The 20437-nt window shown below is 40.9% G+C and overlaps 1 pseudogene; it reads right to left on the reverse strand.

The window, feature by feature from the left end:
- Positions 1 to 11364: 11364 nt before the first annotated feature.
- LOC101843978 lies at positions 11365 to 11786 on the reverse strand (annotated as a pseudogene).
- Between the last annotated feature and the right edge of the window lie 8651 nt (positions 11787 to 20437).

Below are 20437 nucleotides of genomic sequence, written 5' to 3' on the forward strand. Positions count from 1 at the left end.
AGCCTCATTTGGCCCACACCAGAAAGCCCACCATGGGTTAGCTCCTCCCCCAGAGCTGATCAAGGCAACACCTACAGGGTATTTAAGACCCATCTATGGGTCAGTCATGTGCTCTCTCTCCTGCCTTCCTGAGAGTCATCTAGGAGTGCTCTGCTTTGCTTTGCCCTGTTTATTAAATCTTATCTTATTAATTCAGCCTGATCTGACTTATTGCTTCAGCAGAGAAACCCAATAACTGGGAATCCAATACTTATCAGTATCACATGGAAAAAAAATTCTAAGAACTTTTTCCTTTTCATTCATGTGTTCTCTCTCTGTCTCTCTGTCTCTCTCTCTCTCTCTCTCTCTCTAATTTTTGCATTATTGAGTGCACACAAGACAAGTACTCTATGACTTAGAGCACTGAGCTGCATCTGAGCTATGCCCCCTGTCCTCTTTATGTAGTCATAGTCACTTTAATTGTGAGACACCCTCACTAAATTGCCCAGACGGGCCTTGAGTTTGGGACTTAAGGCTCAGTTTCCTGACAGCAGCAGACATTACAGGTCTGTTCCATAAGGCATGGATTTTTCATTTTGGCATCATCTCAAGCTTACAGGAACTCTAAGGATAGTGTGAAAAATCCTTCACCCATATGTACCAATCGTTGACTCTTTACCACATTTTAATCTTTTGCTCTTACCTTTTTCTTCACATTTAGATATGTTTTGTCTGAATCACTGGAAAATAAAACGACAGATGTCATTCCCTTTAATACCTAAAAAGTACATCTCCTGGGAATAGGGACTTTAGGACACAGCATAACATGTTGTCAAATTCAGCACACGGTACACATTCAGGCTTCATCAATGAGCTCAGCAATGTCCCCAGTCCAGAACTCAGGATCCAAGGGTTGTGTATCTCATTTGTCATGTCCCTTCGTGCCCCTTAGTCTAAACTAGCTCGTCATGACTTCTCTATCTTCTATGAAATAAGTGTTAAAGAGCACAGGCATTGTTTTGAATAATGTCCTTTAGTGAAGGCAAAAAAGACAGTGACTGTTCATTATCAAGGCTTCTGTCAATTCAACCCTTCTCTTTCGTAAGAGAACAGCTCTAACTGTTTTATAAGAAAAGATAAAATGAACTGTTAAACCTGAAAAGTATCCATGAGGAACATTATCCTCCAGAGGGTTCAGATAAGATTTGCTAATGACAAAAATTAATTGAATAAATTTCCCTGACAGATTCAGCTTTAAGCTAAGAAAAAGATAACTAACAGCCAAAATAACTTAGTATTAAAACATGCTATCAAAGGAATCTATAGGGATGTCTGAAAGTTCTCATTTCTGTTAATTTCACTTACTTTGAACCTTGGAGATATGAGTCTTTTTATCTGATCTATGTATATTTATGCAAAATCAAGAAAAATATGTTATAATTTAGGGATATCTGCCATAATTAGATTCTTAGACAAAGGGAAATTTAGAGATTATCACCTTCAACTCGAGGTTTTTTGTTTATTGGTTGGTTGGCTTGTTTCAGAAAATAAGACCCATATCTAGTTGGTATAAGACAAATTCTCATGGATATTTGTACAAGGCAGCTCACTCAGAACTGTTTCTAAGAGTTTAGAAGACCTCCCAACCTCCACACAGATTCTCTGTCATCATTTACTCATGGTGTAAATGCACATTTAGTAAGACACCCAAGAGATGTGAAACGAAAAGTAACATTCTAAAATAGCCTGCACACTAGAATCTCATTTTATAAAAGCAAGTACAGATGGTTATGTGTGGGTGTAAAATAGAGTTGGAAGATAAATACACCGAAATGTCAGTAGTGGTTGCCTCTAGGAAAAATTAGCATTGATTTGACATGACTTTTGTGTGTGTATATGTGGTATTGGGTTGAAAATAGGGCTTCTGAAACGCCAGTCAAGTACTTCACACTAAGCTACACATGCAACCATTAACTGAATTTTTAATCTTAGTGCAATGAGAATTTTGGAGTGTTTTGGTTTTGTTTGGTTGGGTTTTGTTTTGTTGGTTTGGAGCTGTTGTTCCTCCCCTCCCTCCCCATTTTACAATTTTGTTTTGTTTTGAGACAATATGTAGCTTAGACAGGCATGGAACTTCTTATGTAGCCCAGGCTGATTTCTTGATCTTCCTGCCTCAATCTTTTAAATGCTTGCATTACAGGTGTGTGCCACCATGCGCAGCCTGAGGATTTTTACACTGATATTATTTCACTAAAAGAGAAATTTCAAGAAGATGAAGACATCATTTCCTTTTTTCTTTTCCCAGTGGATATTAATCACCATCAAAAGTGTGTTTGAAATTGTCGCTGGAAGCACTATTCCTAATACCCAGGGACAGACCTGCATACCTCACAGCAAAGAAAGTGAGCTCAGCAGAGAATTTAACAGTGGTTCAGCCATCGTCAAGAAGTTTTCCCCTGCAGTATATGGGAACAAATATAAAGACCCACAGCTAGACATTAGGCAGAGAATGAGAGACCTTGGAACACTCAGCCCCCAATAGGATGCCTCTATCAAATCCATGCCCTTGGAGTTCTGGAAACCCTGTGCAAGAGAAGGTAGAAAGTGTATAAGAGCCAGAGGAGATAGAGGACACCAAGAAAACAAGACCTCTAAATCAACATGAGCAAAGCTCATATGAACTCACAGAGACTGAAGTAGCATTCACAGGACCTGCACGGGTCTCCATCAGGTCCTCTTTGTATATATTATGTGTTCCACAATATGTACAGTTTAGTGTTTCTTTATGAGATTCCTGAATGTGCAAATGAGTGAATCTTGAACTCTTGTGCTTTCTCTTAGGCTCTTTTCCTTCTATTGGTTTGTCTTGTCCAACTCCGATGTGATAGTTTTTATTTTATCATGTTATATTTTATATTGTTATTTTTTAATGAATGAACACATGGAAACCTAGCCACTAGGGTAAAGGTTAATAACTGAACTGTCATGTAGTCCTACTTGGAGATAGAAAACCAGTTTTTCCAATAAAATGACACTGAATATGTCAACCATTCGAGGGCAGTCTTTATGTTCAGGAGTAGTTGACCAACATAAACGGACTATACAGGTTTTTTGTTTGGCTTGGTTTAGTTGTGTGTGTGTGTGTGTGTGTGTGTGTGTGTGTGTGTGTGTGTGTGTGTGTGTGTTGTGTGTGGGTATGTTGTGTGTTATGTGTTGTTACAGTTGTCTGCTTCTGTGGGGAAGTTGATGTTTTGTTTTATTTTATTTGTTTTGAGGGCTTTGTTGTAGTGTTGGAATTTTTTTGTTTTTTAACAAAGAATTTAAAAGTTGGTTGAGTGGGGAGAGGAAAGGATCAGGAGGGACTTGGTGGGAAGGGAAGAATATTATCAAAATATTTTTAAAGTTAAAAATTGTTTTAAATAATAAAAATATAACAAAACTAAAAAAAAGTGGAGATATGCAAAAGTGATTGAACTCTGAAGAGAAACAGAATGGACCTCCATCATTTGAACAAGGTTTTCTTTGTATGGATTGTGGTTTGTATGGAGGGGAGCTGGTGAACAAACGAACAGAAAAATGGATGCAAATGGATAAATGGTTGATTAGATGTGCTTAAATATATATGAACAGGTATGGTGGATTACAGTCCAAAGGACTGGAGATGGATGGGGTGGACTGCAATAGATAGAAGACCTGGGTTTTTATGTGTTAATATACAAGGCAACATTCATAGTAACCACATTTCTTCATATTGTTGACATCCTTGTGGGAAAATTCAGAAAACCTCAGGGCTCTACCAGTCCTGAACATTTATCTAATCAATTGTGCTGTGTCTTGAAAAGCCTCCAATCACCTTTGGTGCCTGAAAGAGTAGATGGAAAGCTGGAAATTGGCTGAAATTAATCATTAAGGAATTAATTTTTTTAAGAAAGGGTTTCTCTGTGTAGCCCTAGCTGTTCTGAAACTCACTCTGTAGACCAGGCTGGCCTTGAACTCAGAGATCCATGTCTGTCTCCTGAGATCTGGGATTAAAGGTGTAAGATATCACCTCCCAGATAAGGAATTGATTTATTTTGAGACAGTGTCTCATTGCTTCACTCTGACTATTTTAAAACTCTATGTCAGGCCAGGTCTTGAACTCACAGCCCCATGTCCTGAGATTAGAGGCATGTACCACCATGCTTGGCCATTTAAGGAACTTATGATCTCTGTAGAAGGTGGTGGGTCTCCTTTAAAAATCTACAGAAATCTGCAATCTATCCCTTCAAAACAGACCTATCCATTGACAACTCTGAAATTCTCCAGATCTAGATTAAGAAATTCTAAGTTACAGAGAATCGACTAAGCAAGGCTCATTCGAGCTCACAGAGACTGAAGTAACAATCATGGAGCTTGCATCGGTTTGAGATAGGTCCTGTGCATAATTGTTATGGTTGTGCAGCTTGGTGTTCTGGTAGAATTCCTAACAGTGGGAGTGGGGCTGTCTCTAACTCTTTTGCCTTGAAAGACATTGAAAATAAGAGAAAGAAAATCAAGCAGCTTTGTGCACATCCATAATCTCAACAATTGGGAGGCTAAGGAATGAAGATTTTAAGTTCCTGGCCAAACTTGGCTACACACTGAGACTCTGTCTCAAAAGGCAAAACAAAAATTAGAAGTTTGTATTTTTCTGGTTGGTATTTTGAATTAAAACAATGCCTTTGAAAATAAATAACTCACCATAGTTCCAAGGGATGAATTAAGGACAAGAGTCCGTGATTCCTTACAAACACACAAAGAAAACCACATTCACTTATTAACAAGTCTATTGAATTCCTGGTGTATGCCAAGCCTTGTTCCAGGAGCTAAAGACATGACAAAGAACAACACTGACAAGTGCCTGCCGTGTGGAACCTACTTTTTTCACTCAAGTGAGGAGTGAAACAATAAACAAATGTTATGTGACATAATGTCCCATTATAATATATGCCCAAAAGAAAACTATAATAAAGAAAAGAGAGCAATAGGGAGGTCGTGTGCCAGGAATCAGACAGGCAAACCTAACTATTCAGAGGGCTAATTACAGCTGTGCTGAATCTAGTATCTGTGACAGAGAATAGTGACATAGTCCCAGGCATGTGGTGGGCAACTACTGATTTTGCAAAAGTGTTATTTTCTACCCCAGTTAGGAAAGAAGAACTAGAAGTAGTTGAATTTTATATATGTGGTAGATAATGATATACAATATTATAATTATAATATAGCCTAAGGGCTATATAGATTTGCAGCCCTCTACCATAACATATTGCAATGAAATCTAGACCATCTCATGAAACAACACGTTAGTGACACTGTATGAGCAAGAAGTGACTAGCATGCTGAAGGCTACAGTAAGACATGTATTCTAGAGAGTAGTGAGGGAACTTTTTATGTCCATAGAATTTCAAGAATCCCAAGAGTGAGGTGTATGCTAGAGTAAATTTACAAAGTGAGAGTTAATTATTACATCTTGCTTCTCTCCCAGTGAAAGGAAGTACAACGCCTCCAGGGCCTCTTTGGGTTTGGAAGACAACATATTCCATACCTTCACTCATGGTTGGGACTCATACACTTAGAGTTGCCAGAGGCTGCCTGCTTTGGATGAGGCCCTGAACAAGAAAAAAAACTGCAGATCAAGTCGAATCTGGAATGGAAACAGCCCTGCCATCATGAAGGGTGTCATCCCTGTGATGCAGTCACCATGTAGTGTGTCAATGCTGAGATGCAATCACCATGTAGTGTGTCAATGCTGTGATACAGTCACCATGTAGTGTGTCATCTCTGTGATGCAGTCACCATGTAGTGTGTCAGCTCTGTGATGCAGTCACCATGTAGTGTGTCATCTCTGTGATACAGTCACCATGTAGTGTGTCATCTCTGTGATACAGTCACCATGTAGTGTGTCATCTCTGTGATACAGTCACCATGTAGTGTGTCAGCTCTGTGATACAGTCACCATGTAGTGTGTCAATGCTGTGATACAGTCACCATGTAGTGTGTCATCTCTGTGATACAGTCACCATGTAGTGTGTCAATGCTGTGATACAGTCACCATGTAGTGTGTCAATGCTGTGATACAGTCACCATGTAGTGTGTCAATGCTGTGATACAGTCACCATGTAGTGTGTCAATGCTGTGATACAGTCACCATGTAGTGTGTCAATGCTGTGATACAGTCACCATGTAGTGTGTCATCTGTGATGCAGTCACCCTGTAGTGTGTCATCTCTGTGATGCAGTCACCATGTAGTGTGTCATCTCTGTGATGCAGTCATCATGTAGTGTGTCAATGCTGTGATACAGTCACCATGTAGTGTGTCATCTCTGTGATGCAGCCACCATGTAGTGTGTCATCTCTGTGATACAGTCACCATGTAGTGTGTCAATGCTGTGATACAGTCACCATGTAGTGTGTCATCTCTGTGATACAGTCACCATGTAGTGTGTCAATGCTGTGATACAGTCACCATGTAGTGTGTCATCTGTGATGCAGTCACCCTGTAGTGTGTCATCTCTGTGATGCAGCCACCATGTAGTGTGTCATCTCTGTGATACAGTCACCATGTAGTGTGTCAATGCTGTGATACAGTCACCATGTAGTGTGTCAATGCTGTGATACAGTCACCATGTAGTGTGTCAATGCTGTGATACAGTCACCATGTAGTGTGTCAATGCTGTGATACAGTCACCATGTAGTGTGTCAATGCTGTGATACAGTCACCATGTAGTGTGTCAATGCTGTGATACAGTCACCATGTAGTGTGTCAATGCTGTGATACAGTCACCATGTAGTGTGTCATCTCTGTGATACAGTCACCATGTAGTGTGTCAATGCTGTGATACAGTCACCATGTAGTGTGTCAATGCTGTGATACAGTCACCATGTAGTGTGTCAATGCTGTGATACAGTCACCATGTAGTGTGTCATCTGTGATGCAGTCACCCTGTAGTGTGTCATCTCTGTGATGCAGCCACCATGTAGTGTGTCATCTCTGTGATACAGTCACCATGTAGTGTGTCAATGCTGTGATACAGTCACCATGTAGTGTGTCATCTCTGTGATACAGTCACCATGTAGTGTGTCAATGCTGTGATACAGTCACCATGTAGTGTGTCATCTCTGTGATGCAGCCACCATGTAGTGTGTCATCTCTGTGATACAGTCACCATGTAGTGTGTCAATGCTGTGATACAGTCACCATGTAGTGTGTCAATGCTGTGATACAGTCACCATGTAGTGTGTCAATGCTGTGATATAGTCACCATGTAGTGTGTCAATGCTGTGATACAGTCACCATGTAGTGTGTCAATGCTGTGATACAGTCACCATGTAGTGTGTCATCTGTGATGCAGTCACCCTGTAGTGTGTCATCTCTGTGATGCAGTCATCATGTAGTGTGTCAATGCTGTGATACAGTCACCATGTAGTGTGTCAATGCTGTGATACAGTCACCATGTAGTGTGCCAATGCTGTGATACAGTCACCATGTAGTGTGTCATCTGTGATGCAGTCACCCTGTAGTGTGTCATCTCTGTGATGCAGTCACCATGTAGTGTGTCATCTCTGTGATGCAGTCACCATGTAGTGTGTCATCTCTGTGATACAGTCACCATGTAGTGTGTCATCTCTGTGATACAGTCACCATGTAGTGTGTCATCTCTGTGATGCAGCCACCATGTAGTGTGTCAATGCTGTGATACAGTCACCATGTAGTGTGTCAATGCTGTGATACAGTCACCATGTAGTGTGTCAATGCTGTGATACAGTCACCATGTAGTGTGTCATCTCTGTGATACAGTCACCATGTAGTGTGTCATCTCTGTGATACAGTCACCATGTAGTGTGTCATCTCTGTGATGCAGTCACCATGTAGTGTGTCAATGCTGTGATACAGTCACCATGTAGTGTGTCATCTCTGTGATACAGTCACCCTGTAGTGTGTCATCTCTGTGATACAGTCACCCTGTAGTGTGTCATCTCTGTGATGCAGTCACCATGTAGTGTGTCAGCTCTGTGATGCAGTCACCATGTAGTGTGTCATCTCTGTGATGCAGTCATCATGTAGTGTGTCAATGCTGTGATACAGTCACCATGTAGTGTGTCAATGCTGTGATACAGTCACCATGTAGTGTGCCAATGCTGTGATACAGTCACCCTGTAGTGTGTCATCTCTGTGATGCAGTCACCATGTAGTGTGTCAGCTCTGTGATGCAGCCACCATGTAGTGTGTCAGCTCTGTGATACAGTCACCATGTAGTGTGTCATCTCTGTGATACAGTCACCATGTAGTGTGTCTGCTCTGCAGTCATCATGTAGTGTGTCATCTCTGTGATACAGTCACCATGTAGTGTGTCAATGCTGTGATACAGTCACCATGTAGTGTGTCATCTCTGTGATACAGTCACCATGTAGTGTGTCAATGCTGTGATACAGTCACCATGTAGTGTGTCAATGCTGTGATGCAGTCACCATGTAGTGTGTCATCTCTGTGATGCAGTCACCATGTAGTGTGTCATCTCTGTGATACAGTCACCATGTAGTGTGTCATCTCTGTGATACAGTCACCATGTAGTGTGTCATCTCTCTGATACAGTCACCATGTAGTGTGTCAGCTCTGTGATGCAGTCACCATGTAGTGTGTCTGCTCTGCAGTCATCATGTAGTGTGTCATCTGTGATGCAGTCACCATGTAGTGTATCATGTCTGTGATGCAGTTACCATGTAGTGTGTCAATGCTGTGATGCAGAAGAGCCACATGGAGTTTGCCCCCTAATCCTAACCCTTCCAAGTACTGCTTATGAGCCTGTCCTTGAGCTGAGCCTTCTCCAGACTATGCCACCGCCTTTTTGTTGTGGCAGCTGGCTGACCTACCATATGATAGGAGTCACTCTCAAATCTCTGTTGCTACAACCAAGTTCTTTTTCCAGTACAAAGTTACACAGAGTTCCGGGCTAATATCCCAAGTCCTCAGAAAGGATTCGTTCCAGAGGCCCCAAATTTAGGAAAAGGAAACCCTTACTCAAAATATTTGTCTTTTGCTGACAAAACAGCTACTCTGCAAGACAAAAGGAGTCTGGTGCAGTCACCCTCTTCCCTACTCTCTGTTGCTGGCAGATAGACCTCTTAGTGAGTTCAAACTCACAAAGCTTGTTCCTGGCATGGCCTTCATTTCTGCTACCCTAGTCCCTTAATTTACACATTCATCCTGCCAGCAGTGGAATGACACTGCTAGCTACTAGCCAATCATCCCCGTAATTTTGCCTTGTGGGCTTTCCACGCCTCTTCTGTGATGTTCTCTGGTGGAGGTTAGCATTTCTTCAAGTCTATCCACTTGCCTTGACCCTCAGCCACCAATCCTTTTTCTTTCCAGGTTTCCTAGCTAACTCATCTAGCTTTTTGCCATGGAGATTTACATATTTTAACCCCAAACTCTTGTGTTTCCATACAAAATGGGTGCCCAGGTGCACAACGACAAGTTGTATTGCCTGGGGGGCGTTTTCTTTGCCATATCCCTGTATCACCTCTGAATGCTCCACAGACAAACTACCATTCATTTGCAGTTCACCCTCACTTACAAAGGCAAAGCTTTTACTCTTGTCCCAGTTGTTCAGACAGAATCCCTTTCCGGCCTAGAGTGTGCACTGGCTGGGGAAGATTACTGAAGCAGTGTCCCTTTGAGAGTCTCGGCTGCTCCTCATGCAGCTACTTTTCCCCATTAGCCCTACTAATCAAGCATAGATGTCTCACCTTCATTTATAGCATATTAATGCTGTGTTCCCCTTACATTATGATTTTGTTGATATGCCTTAGCTCACAACAAAAAGTTTCTTAGCTTAGAAATCATAAACTGGTTCTGTCTCCATCAGCACCTTGTGTCAAGGAAGGAGTCGTTCCTCAAGGCATGATTCACCACTGGAGATAAAGTGCCCTTGGTGACAACTCCCAGGACCCTAAAGCATGGTTTTCTTATCACAAAATCCTTAGGGCATCTCACCACTGGTGCCAACAACATCTACAGGATCACATGGTTTACGTGACAAGACCTGAACAGACTACAGAGGCTTCCTCTGCTCTTAACCACCTACACATCTGTTTCTTTCTCATCACCAAAATATTCACATGCCTTTAAATTGTCATCTACTGCCAGGCAGTGGTGGTGTGCACACCTTTAATCCTAGTGCAGGAGATGCAAAGGCAGGCAGATCTCTGTGAGTTCAAGGCCAGCTTGGTCTACAGAGTGAGTTCAAGAACAGGCTCCAAAGCTACACAGAGAAACCTTGCCTTGAAAAAAAAAAAAAGAAAAAAGACAGAAAAAGTTGTCATCTATTCTACATAAATATAGTAGTGAAAGTGATGAGAGCTGGAGAACCTGTTAGTGTGGTCTGATTTCTATGTAAGGCTTTGGGCTAGGATAGGAAGAGTAAATAACCCCCTCAAAACCAACTTGGACCACTTTTTTCTGAGACATGCAAAAACCAGGCTCTCTAGTTGATCAGTCAGGCATGAGTACTTAACCTTGACAAGAGGGAAGTGTGCTTTGCTGTCCTCCTGCCTTGATCTCAAATGAGCTCTTGTGGATATTAATACATTGCATATCCTTAAACGCAGGAAGTAGCTGAAGTCTGTTTGCTCAAAGGCTAAGAATGGCATGGTGTTTCTTCCCCTCAGAAGCTATCTGAGATGTCAGCTAGTTGCATAAACTTTTCATTATGCAAACCCAAGAGAAGGGTCTGAGGATCATATACTATCCTAACAGTTCTAATGTAAATGGAACCTCATGCTAACAGTTATTTTCAAGTCTTGCTATTGTAAGCTAGCTGGGCTCTGGTGGTGCCATATTGCCCTGGCCGTTGTTGATGGTATCCTTAACACTGGTGTTTAGGCACCTGGGTTTGGGATGATTACTTCAAGGTTCTGATTTCTGAGTTTTTCTTTGATGGGTGGGTGTTTTGTTCCTTGGTCTCTGTTTCCTCTGTTCTTCTAGACTTTGTGGCCTGGGTTTCTGGAGGCCAGCCTGACCTCAGATCCAATAGGGAGTTTCTGTCTCTGTTCTCACTGCTGTGGCCTGCACCTGAGCAGGTGAAGTGTGCTGGAGTTGTGGGGAAGGGTGTTCTTCTCACTGGTGTAGCCAGCACCTGACCCACAGGAGTCCATGAGGTGGGGGCAGGGCCCAGCAGCAGTGGGGGTGACGAGGTGGGGGGAGCACGGACTGTGGGATGAGCCTTGGGGAACAGAATCTGGGGAGTGGGCAGTTCAGCTGGCAGTCAGGTCACTCGTTTGTTCTTCTGACTCGCTTGTAGTTTTTATTTATTTATTTTTGAAGCAGAGACTTTTTAGTAAATTTATTTTACAAAAAACACTGAAGAATCAGGCAATGCTGCCTGCATTGTATAGAATCCTGGGCCATGAGTGTGCACATTCCTTTGCAACTGGACCTGTGGTAGCAGAACCCTTCATCTTGCCCTTAGTGCTTACTATGACCCCTGCATTGTCTTCAAAATAGAGAAACAACCCATCTTTTCTTTGATACGACTTTTGTGGTCAAATTACCACTGCTGGATGGACCCTTTTTCTTAGTTCTGGTTTGCCTTTCTGAACTGTGGTGGTCACATGTTGCCCATACTAGCAGCGGGAAGTCTGTTCAGTTGTCCCTTGATTCCCTTCATGGAGAAGATAAACAGATTTTTGGCTCCTGTGTTGTCAGCACAGTTAATCACAGCTCCTACCACAGGACCCAGGGAAATCTAGAATTTCTCTCCAGTGGGCCCACCACATCCTTGCTTCGACATCTTGAATGTTCAGAAAGAGTCAGGAAAGCCACTTGTGGTTGTTTTAAAAGAATTCACTTTGGAAAATGTTGAGACAAGTTCAGTGTTGGATAATAGTATTTTCTGCCTCCTGTGTTTTAGCATGTTTATCATGTGACCTAAACTGATCACAGCATCAACATCATTATCATCATCACAGCATCAGCATAATGCTATTTTCTTCTGTTCCGTCTTTTTTTAATTTGTTTTATGTGCATTGATATTAAGGTGTCAGATCCCCTGGCACTGGAGTTACAGACAACTGTGAACTGTCATGTGGGTGCTCGGAATTGAACCCAGGTCCTCTGGAAAAGCAGCCAGTGCTCTTAACAGTTGAGCCATCTTTCCAGCCACTCTGTTCAGTCTTTCACCAAGTAACTCCAAATTATCATGTTATTATAACACAAATGAGATTGCTATCATTTCTTTATTGTTATTTATTACTATTGTGTAATTCTAACTATAATCACATTTGATTAAGAAAACCCCCTAAAGGAGACTGTGAGAGACTCACAAGGCCATTCATTCCCAGATATGAGGATTGCTAAGAGTGCTTTCAATATAATGATGATCATAGCTATGATTTATTTCAGTGAACAAATACAAAGAAAACTCAGCAAAGGAAAAAGGTTCATGGCAGAAAGCCAGAGGTAACCAGGTCAGGCCTCCAAGAGTTCAATAGTATGTGCAATGTGTAATGAGTGGTAATGGCTAATTTGATGTCTTCTACCAGGCAAACTCACTAGAGTCTCAGTGCCCAGGATTTTTTATTGGAGAACTGACCACACAAACGCCAGACTCTCAAAAGTGCAGACTTTCATAATGAAATCAGATGTTAAACATATAAGGCATACTGTTTGCATAAACTATTTAGATGGTCTGTGGAGTCCTCATCAGAGAACGATGGGAACCTTCCCCAAGTCTAAATATTTTAAAACCAGTATTAATTCAGATACCCTCAACAGGGTCTCATGTAACCCAGACTGGCTTCCAACTCCTTGTGAAGGGGGGGTGATCTTGAATTCCTGATCCTGCCACCTCCACCTTCTAAGTACTGAGATTACAGGTACTATGTACCATGCCTTTATGCATGGTAAGTGTGTGGTTTGAATGAGGATGGTTCCCATAGATTCTTAGTCCCCAGATGGTGGCACTGTTGGGGAAGGATAAGGACATATGGCTTTGTAGGAAGATGTGTGTTAATGGAGATGGAAGTGGAGAGTGCAGAAGTCTGTGCTATTAAAGGTTAGTTGGATCTCACACTTGAGACTGTGTAGGTATATAAGCTCTCAGCTCCTGCTGATGCTGCTGGTCATAGACTCACCTCTGAACTGTAAGCCCCATTAAATTCTTCTATACTTTGTCTTACTTATGGTGTCTTACCGCAGCAATGACAACGTAACTAAGATGGTAGACAAGTATTCTACCAACTAAGCTACATCCCTCACCCTTTGTTTGTTTGTTTGACATAGGGTCTTGCTATATTTGACTACCTGGATTCGACTTCAAAGCAGTCCTTCTCATTGCCCTCCCCCCCAAGTACTGGGATTACTACATGAGCTGCAGTGTGCAGTTCACTTTCACATATTTTTATGAATTAATTCTTTTTTAAAAATAACTTTAATAGATCAGTGTTTATCATGGTTTATGAATGATCTCTGGGAGCCCATTCCAAATAGAGGGATGCTCTCTCAGTCTGGACACATGGGGAAGGGCCTAGGTCCTGCCCTGAATGAAATTACAGACTTTGGAGATCCTCCCAAGGAGGGCCTCACCCTCCCTGGTGAATGATGTGGGGATTGGATAGGGGGTTGGGGGTCTGGTGGAAGGACAAGGGAGGAGGGGTCGGAAAGGGGGGCAGGGATTGACATGTGAAACGTCCTGTTTCTAATTTAAATTGAAAAATAACTTTAATAATTTAATGTTTATATATGCATGCAGTACCAGTGGTGGCCAGAAGGGGATGTTAGGCCCCCTGGAGCTGGTGTTACAGCCAGTTGTGAAATGCCATGTGGGTTCTGGGAACCAAACTCGTGTCCTGTAAGAGCAGCCAGTGTTCTAGCCACTGAATCTCCTCTCCAGCCCATGAATGAATTCTTCCACTGATAGCTACATCTGTTCACAGTTATTTTTACCCACAGAAATCTATGGGTAGAGAGAAAAGGAATATGGATTTATTTGTGCAAAGGACTCTGATTTTCCTTAAGGCAGTCAGGTCAAGGACTGTACTGCTAAACTATATCCCCAGCCCCAAGGAATCTCAGCATTGCTCATTTCTCAAACATGTATGCTTAAAAAGTAAAACATTTTGGTTGTATACTTTTGTTAGTTCCTTTGTGTAATAGTTTGTTTTCACTATGACCAGTGATGTGAAAAAATAGTAGTGTGGCCCAGAAAAGCTTGTGATTTCTTCTTAGGAAGTTAAAACAATACAGTGGTTGAATTACTCCATAAGTTAAGTGCCTAGTAAATGTTTTCATTACTACTATCATAAATAGCATTCAGTGATAACGGACAGTTCATTTTGAAAATACTCTACTATCTTTTAAAAGCAGAAAGCCAGAGCTCAGAGGCTAAGAGAACTTGTTGCTCTTGCAGAGAACTTGAGTTTGGTTTCCAGCCCCTACATGGTGGTTCACTACTAACCTTAACTCCAGTTCCAGGGTATCCAACAACCTCTTCTGACCCCCATGGACACCAGGCAACATGAGATGCACTTACATACGTGCAGAAAAAAAACACACACATAAAATAAAGCACATCTAAAACAGAACCAGAAACCTGTTCCTTCCCTTCAGATAAAAATATTTATGCATTGTTGGCATTGTTCTTATCTATGAGGATTGGGCAATGGGAAAGTCATGTAAAAACCCAGGTGACAAATATGTTTATCTGGAATGGAACAAGATGCCAGGAAACAGGAAAGCTGACCATCAGATGAGACCTTGAGAACTCTGGAGCCAGGAATGGAGGCTGTGTTTTACTGGTACTTTCTTGTAAAATTTCCTGATAAAATCTGCTTAGTTGGCATGTGAGTTGCTGCCGTGACAGAATCTTGAGAAAGGATTATATGCAGACGGTCCTAACACATTTTAACTTGGCTAAAGATTATTTCTTTGAGGGAAAACTGTGACGGAATATACCTATCTCAGAAGAAACTGGTATCAAGATTTGGACTGGCCTGTGTCTTTACTATATTTCCTTATGACCCAGGAAGGAATTTCTTACTTTATGATCTAGGACAGTGGTACTCAACCTGTGGGTTGTAATCCTTTGGGGGTTGAGTGACCCTTTCATGGAGATCGAATATCAGATATCCTGATATCAGATATTTATATTACAATTCATACCGTAGCAAAAGTACAGTTATAAAGTAGCATTGAAATAATTTTATGGTTGGGATCACCACAATGTGAAGAACTGTATTAAAGGGTCACAGCATTAGGAAGGCTAAGAACTACTGCTGTAGGAAGCAGTTTAGTCTATTTTCTATCTTTTCTGTATTTTCTGATGTAAGGAATTCACAGGGGCCTCTGTCTTTCCAATATTTCCTATTGACTCAGGAAGACCACTGTGTAGACAAATGTTTGCTGAAAGTTGGGAATTTAAGAGAGCAATAAATGGAGAAATGGCTCAGAGGTTAAGAGCACTGGCTGCTCTTCCAGGGGTTCTGAGTTCAATTCCCAGCAACCACGTGGTAACTCACAATCACCTATAATGAAATTTGGTGCCCTTTACCGGCATGTAGGCATACATGCCAGAACACTATATACACAATAAATAAATAAATAAATCTTATTTTTTTAAAAAGAGTTTGTTTTAAGGATATAGAGTATTTCACTGCAAGCTGTAAAAACATTTGAAATTTAGAACTACAGAACTTTGAAGTTCAAAGCTTTCTCCAACACTGCTGAGCTCTGGGCTCTGGGATATGTCAAGTTCTCTCCAAAACTTATTTTAAAAGACACTATTATCTGTTTTCCCAGTGTGGAGTTTTTATGAAAATCAAATAAATTTCAAATTTTGAACTATTTCATGAAAATTTCAATATATGGTAACATTTCATACATGGTAATGATACTTCGTACTGACTAAGTGAAGCAGGGAGTATTGATTTCTATGTTTAAGAATGAATTAAGAACTGGATTTAGAGACAGAAAGGCTATAAAAGTCAGAAGATGGAAAGGAGTTTTGTAAAATGCTGTCTCCTGGATGTGACATGAAGCAATCATTAACTCATAGTATCTGTGGTTACGTGCACAAGACCTATACAAGATCAAACCAGCAGAAATTACAGCATAGATGGGATAGTTCATTCAGTGCCCACCCATTACTCAGGAACTTTTAGCAGTGGATAGTTGCTATGGGAAAGAAGACTCATTCCTCTTGAAGATGACACCACTGGTTGATTTCTCAAGATGCCATGCATGATCCCAAACCCATGTACGTAAGGGCAGCACAAACTGAACTTCATGGATTTTTTTTAAGATATGAAATTTGGAAGGGGCATGCTAAGGAGTATATAGGCAGAGTTTGTGATGGGAAATGGAGGTTGGATATGATCATATTTTATTCTACATAGACACATGACACTTAAAAAGAAAGGGACAAATTTTAAAGAATTAAACTAGAAGGTATAGAACACAACAACAGTGCATCAATTTAATGATCACTGCAATGCTGGAAAATTGCTAAATTCTATATAATTTCTTTTAAACCTAGCTTCTTTCTGCAATAACCTAGGAATATATTTCTCCAGGGTCTACATATAGAACTGACACAGCTGTGGTTCAAAGGAGCCTGGTTATACATCCATCAAGCAGTAGAACTTGGCAGGATCATCAGTGCAGTACTGGTTTTGAAAACATGAAGGACACACTATATAAGGGGTCATGAAGACCAGCCATGGCCTGGTGATGTGTGGTAAGATAGGAGTCCTTGCAAAGGAGCCCCCAAGAAGTCATTTCATGAAACTATGAGGATGAAGACCTCAGGATATTGCGGATACTAGAACCATGATTCATACACCAATGAGGCTACAGGCATGTAGTGGACCTTAAAAGACAATCTATGTGTGTTGTGGGGGGAAGAATAGGAAGGGTGGAGCTACTCAAGCCTTTGAAGCCCTCTTGATTACATTATGAGTTCCACAGCCAGACGCGGAGCTGCAGGAATTGTTTGGCCTGACGGATTTTGGCTTTGTTTTGCTTTGTTCACTCAGTTTGCCAGAATGCTTCCACTTGGGATGGGAACATCTACTCTATGCCATTGTGTTTTGGAAGTCATTAAAAAAATTATAGACACTCACAGCTAGGAGTCTTTGGACTGTTAAAGTGTTCAAACTGTTATGATGAAATTAAAACGTTAAAATTATAAGTTCACTTGATGATTTAAATTACTCTTAGAGTATTTATTTACTTTTTGTTGTTGTTGTTGTTGTTGTTGTTGTTTTGAGACAGGGTTTCTCTGTATTGTTTTGGAGGCTGTCCTGGAACTCAATCTGTAGATCAGGCTGGCCTCGAACTCACAGAGATCTGCCTGCCTCTGCCTCCACAGTGCTTGGATTAAAGGCGTGTGCCACTAATGCCTGGCCTTATTTATTTACTTTTAATAAAAGAGAGATTGGGATTGGAGGAGCAATAGTTCAGCACTGGTCTATCATGCACAATGCCCTGGATTTAGTTCCTAGCACCACAGAAAGTACAGTCCCCTCAGATCTTCTAACCAAGCTTTAATAAACACTTGGTGGCCATCAAGTAGCATTATCCACAGGAATAAACATTTAACTGTAAGATGCAAAGACTTAGCTCTGAAATACATTGCCAGGAAGTATGGACAAAAAAAAAAAACTAAATATTTTCCAATGTTTTAAGCTATTAAAATTATTAACAGGTTAAGCCTCAGTTTATTTTCAGTACTTGGAGATTTTTTTAATTCATTTCTAATTTAAAGTTATGTTTTGGTTTTTTGCTTTTTGTTTTTTAGTTTATGTGTATGAGTATTTTGTCTGCATGAATGGTGGGCTGCAAGCATTACTGGTACCTGCAGAGGCCAGAAGAGGGCACCAGATCCCCTGGAACTAGAGTTAGGGATGGTTGTGAGCCACCAGGTGGGTGTTCTAAGTAGGTCCTCCTCCAAAGCAGGACGCGCTCTTAACCACTGTGCCATCATTCCAATCCCTTGATTTTTATTTTTATGCACTTTTCATACAGTGTAACTGTTAGTTTCATAAGTGAACTATTCACGTTCCTTCTTTGTTTTGTATGTGTATGGGAATATGATGTGTTTGTATGCATGTTCACATGTATGTGGGCACACAGGCATGTATGCATGCATGCACATAGAGGCCTGAAGTCGATGTCAGGAGTCTTTGTTATTTCTCTCCATCTAATTCACTGAGGCGGGTTGTCTCAGTTGAAACTTGAATCAATATACTGCTAGTCTAGCTAATACTTTTAGCTTTTTTTGTCTTGATATATTTATTTTTATATACATGGTACATAATTGGCACGAATCCTTTGGCAACAGTAGAGCAAGCCATCAGCATATCAGATCATCATAATTACATGGAAGATCTCTTTTTGAACATATGTTGCTGTTTTCTGTCTGTCCTATGACCAACAGTGTCATGTTATTTTGTAAAGAGCATGAATAAATTTTAAAGTATGACGTATTTCCATTTATATAGAATATTTTTCATTCCATGGGAACCTAAAACAGATTTCTGCATAGAATATTTGTTCTAAAATTATTATTCTTTATATCACGCTTTAATCATTTTATGATTATTCTCCCCTTTGGAAAGCTAAAATAGTTAGGATGTTTTGTACATTAAAGGGTCTTCGACATTTAAAAAATTTACCTTCAACATGAATAGTCTTTCTTCTTAACTATGCAATAAATAGAACTATGCAAAAGAAGCTATTGGTTTAAGAATATGGGGCAATATAAAAGGTTTTTGTTTTCTCTTGTTCCCAGGAAATTCAATATAGTAGTTTAAAGAAGCTGGCAGGGACACAAAGCAGGGTGAGGAGAGCCCTGTGCCCCAGTTTCAAGTGTTTGAAACTCAACCTGAATTCTAGGCCATTCGCTGTGTGTGAGGTTTAGGCTTTTGGTCTAGAATATTCTACACACATAAAGAGAACATTTTAGAATGTTCCACGATACATTTTAGAAATGAAAGTAAGACAGATGCCCCAAAGAAGGTAAGCAATCCATAATGAACTGTGATATTAGAAACATAGAGCAATGTCTTCATGTCCCAAAATGTGGTTCTCAGCCACCACAGACAGGATTATTCCAGGCCTTACTGACAATGACACTATGGAAGAAAAATATAAAGTGAAGGCCCCTTTTTGTTATATTGCATATTTGTAATAACTGACCACAAGTCACCTCTCTAAAACCAGTTAATTGTCAAATCGTTTTAAATATCAACTTTGACTTTGTGCCAATATGTTCACACCAGCAGAGAATACCTAGAAAGTCATACTGGTGAAGAGAAACAGAGAGTTTGATTTTTAAACAGAAGTCAGAGTAAGCCTTGTATCTAAACTTGTGGCATCACCCACCTTACTGTAAATGACTGCAAGTTCAAAATCTGGAACTCCTGGAGATGGCTGTTCCTAGATCCATTTCCAAAGAAGAAGAATGGAAAGTAAAAATAAAATATTCAAACCCCAGCATATATCAGGTGACTTTTGGGGGAGGGGGTTGGGACAGATTTTTCTCTGTGTAACAGCCCTTGCTGTGCTGGTACCAGCTCTATAGACCAGGCTGGCCTTGAACTCACAGAGATCTGCCTGCCTCTGCCTCCTGAGTACTGGGATTAAAGGTATGTGCTATCACCACGAGGCAGGTGACTCTTCTTTTTGTTTGTTTGTTTGTTTGTTTGTTTGTTTGTTTTTTGAGACAGGGTTTCTCTGTATTGTTTTGGAGACTGTCCTGGAACTCGCTCTGTAGACCAGGCTAGCCTTGAACTCACCGAGATCCTCCTGCCTCTGCCTTCCGAGTGCTGGGATTAAAGGCGTGCGCCACCAATGCCCAGCTAAGTGACTCTTCTTAAGAGTGGAATTCCCACAGTTCTAGCATCAGAAGGATGGATCGGTATACCTGGAGGATGTTATGTGTCTTGACCTCTCTTCCGTTGCATGAAATTCTCTGACAAAAGCAAGGGCTTTTTCTGGCTCACAATTCCAGGGTACAGTCTAGTCCCAGTGGAGAAGTCCAGGTGGCAAGACTTTGGAGCAGCTGGTCACATCACACCCACAATCAAAACAGAGAACAATGAATGCATGTTGCTGCTCAGCCCCCAGCCGCTGCAGAGTACAGGATCCCAGCCAGGGAATGCTGATCATCCACAGTGGGTGGTCTTCCCATCTCAAAGCTGTCTAGAGAATCCCCAAAGGCATGCCCAGAGGCTATCTCTCCCAGGTGATTGCAGATTCTTTCAAGTTGCCAGCACTAACCATCACATTATTGCAATTAAAATACCATCATAAGACTTGAAGCTTTTAAATACATGAAGACATTTGACATGAATGAATAATATGGCCACACAGAAATCATCCCAAGAACTACTGTTCTTCAGTCAGAAATACCTTTTTCTGTTCTTTGTGGTTTTTGTTTTGTTT

The sequence above is a fragment of the Mesocricetus auratus genome, unplaced genomic scaffold (assembly GCF_017639785.1).
Source record: "Mesocricetus auratus isolate SY011 unplaced genomic scaffold, BCM_Maur_2.0 Super-Scaffold_4256, whole genome shotgun sequence".
Classification (NCBI taxonomy): domain Eukaryota; kingdom Metazoa; phylum Chordata; class Mammalia; order Rodentia; family Cricetidae; genus Mesocricetus; species Mesocricetus auratus.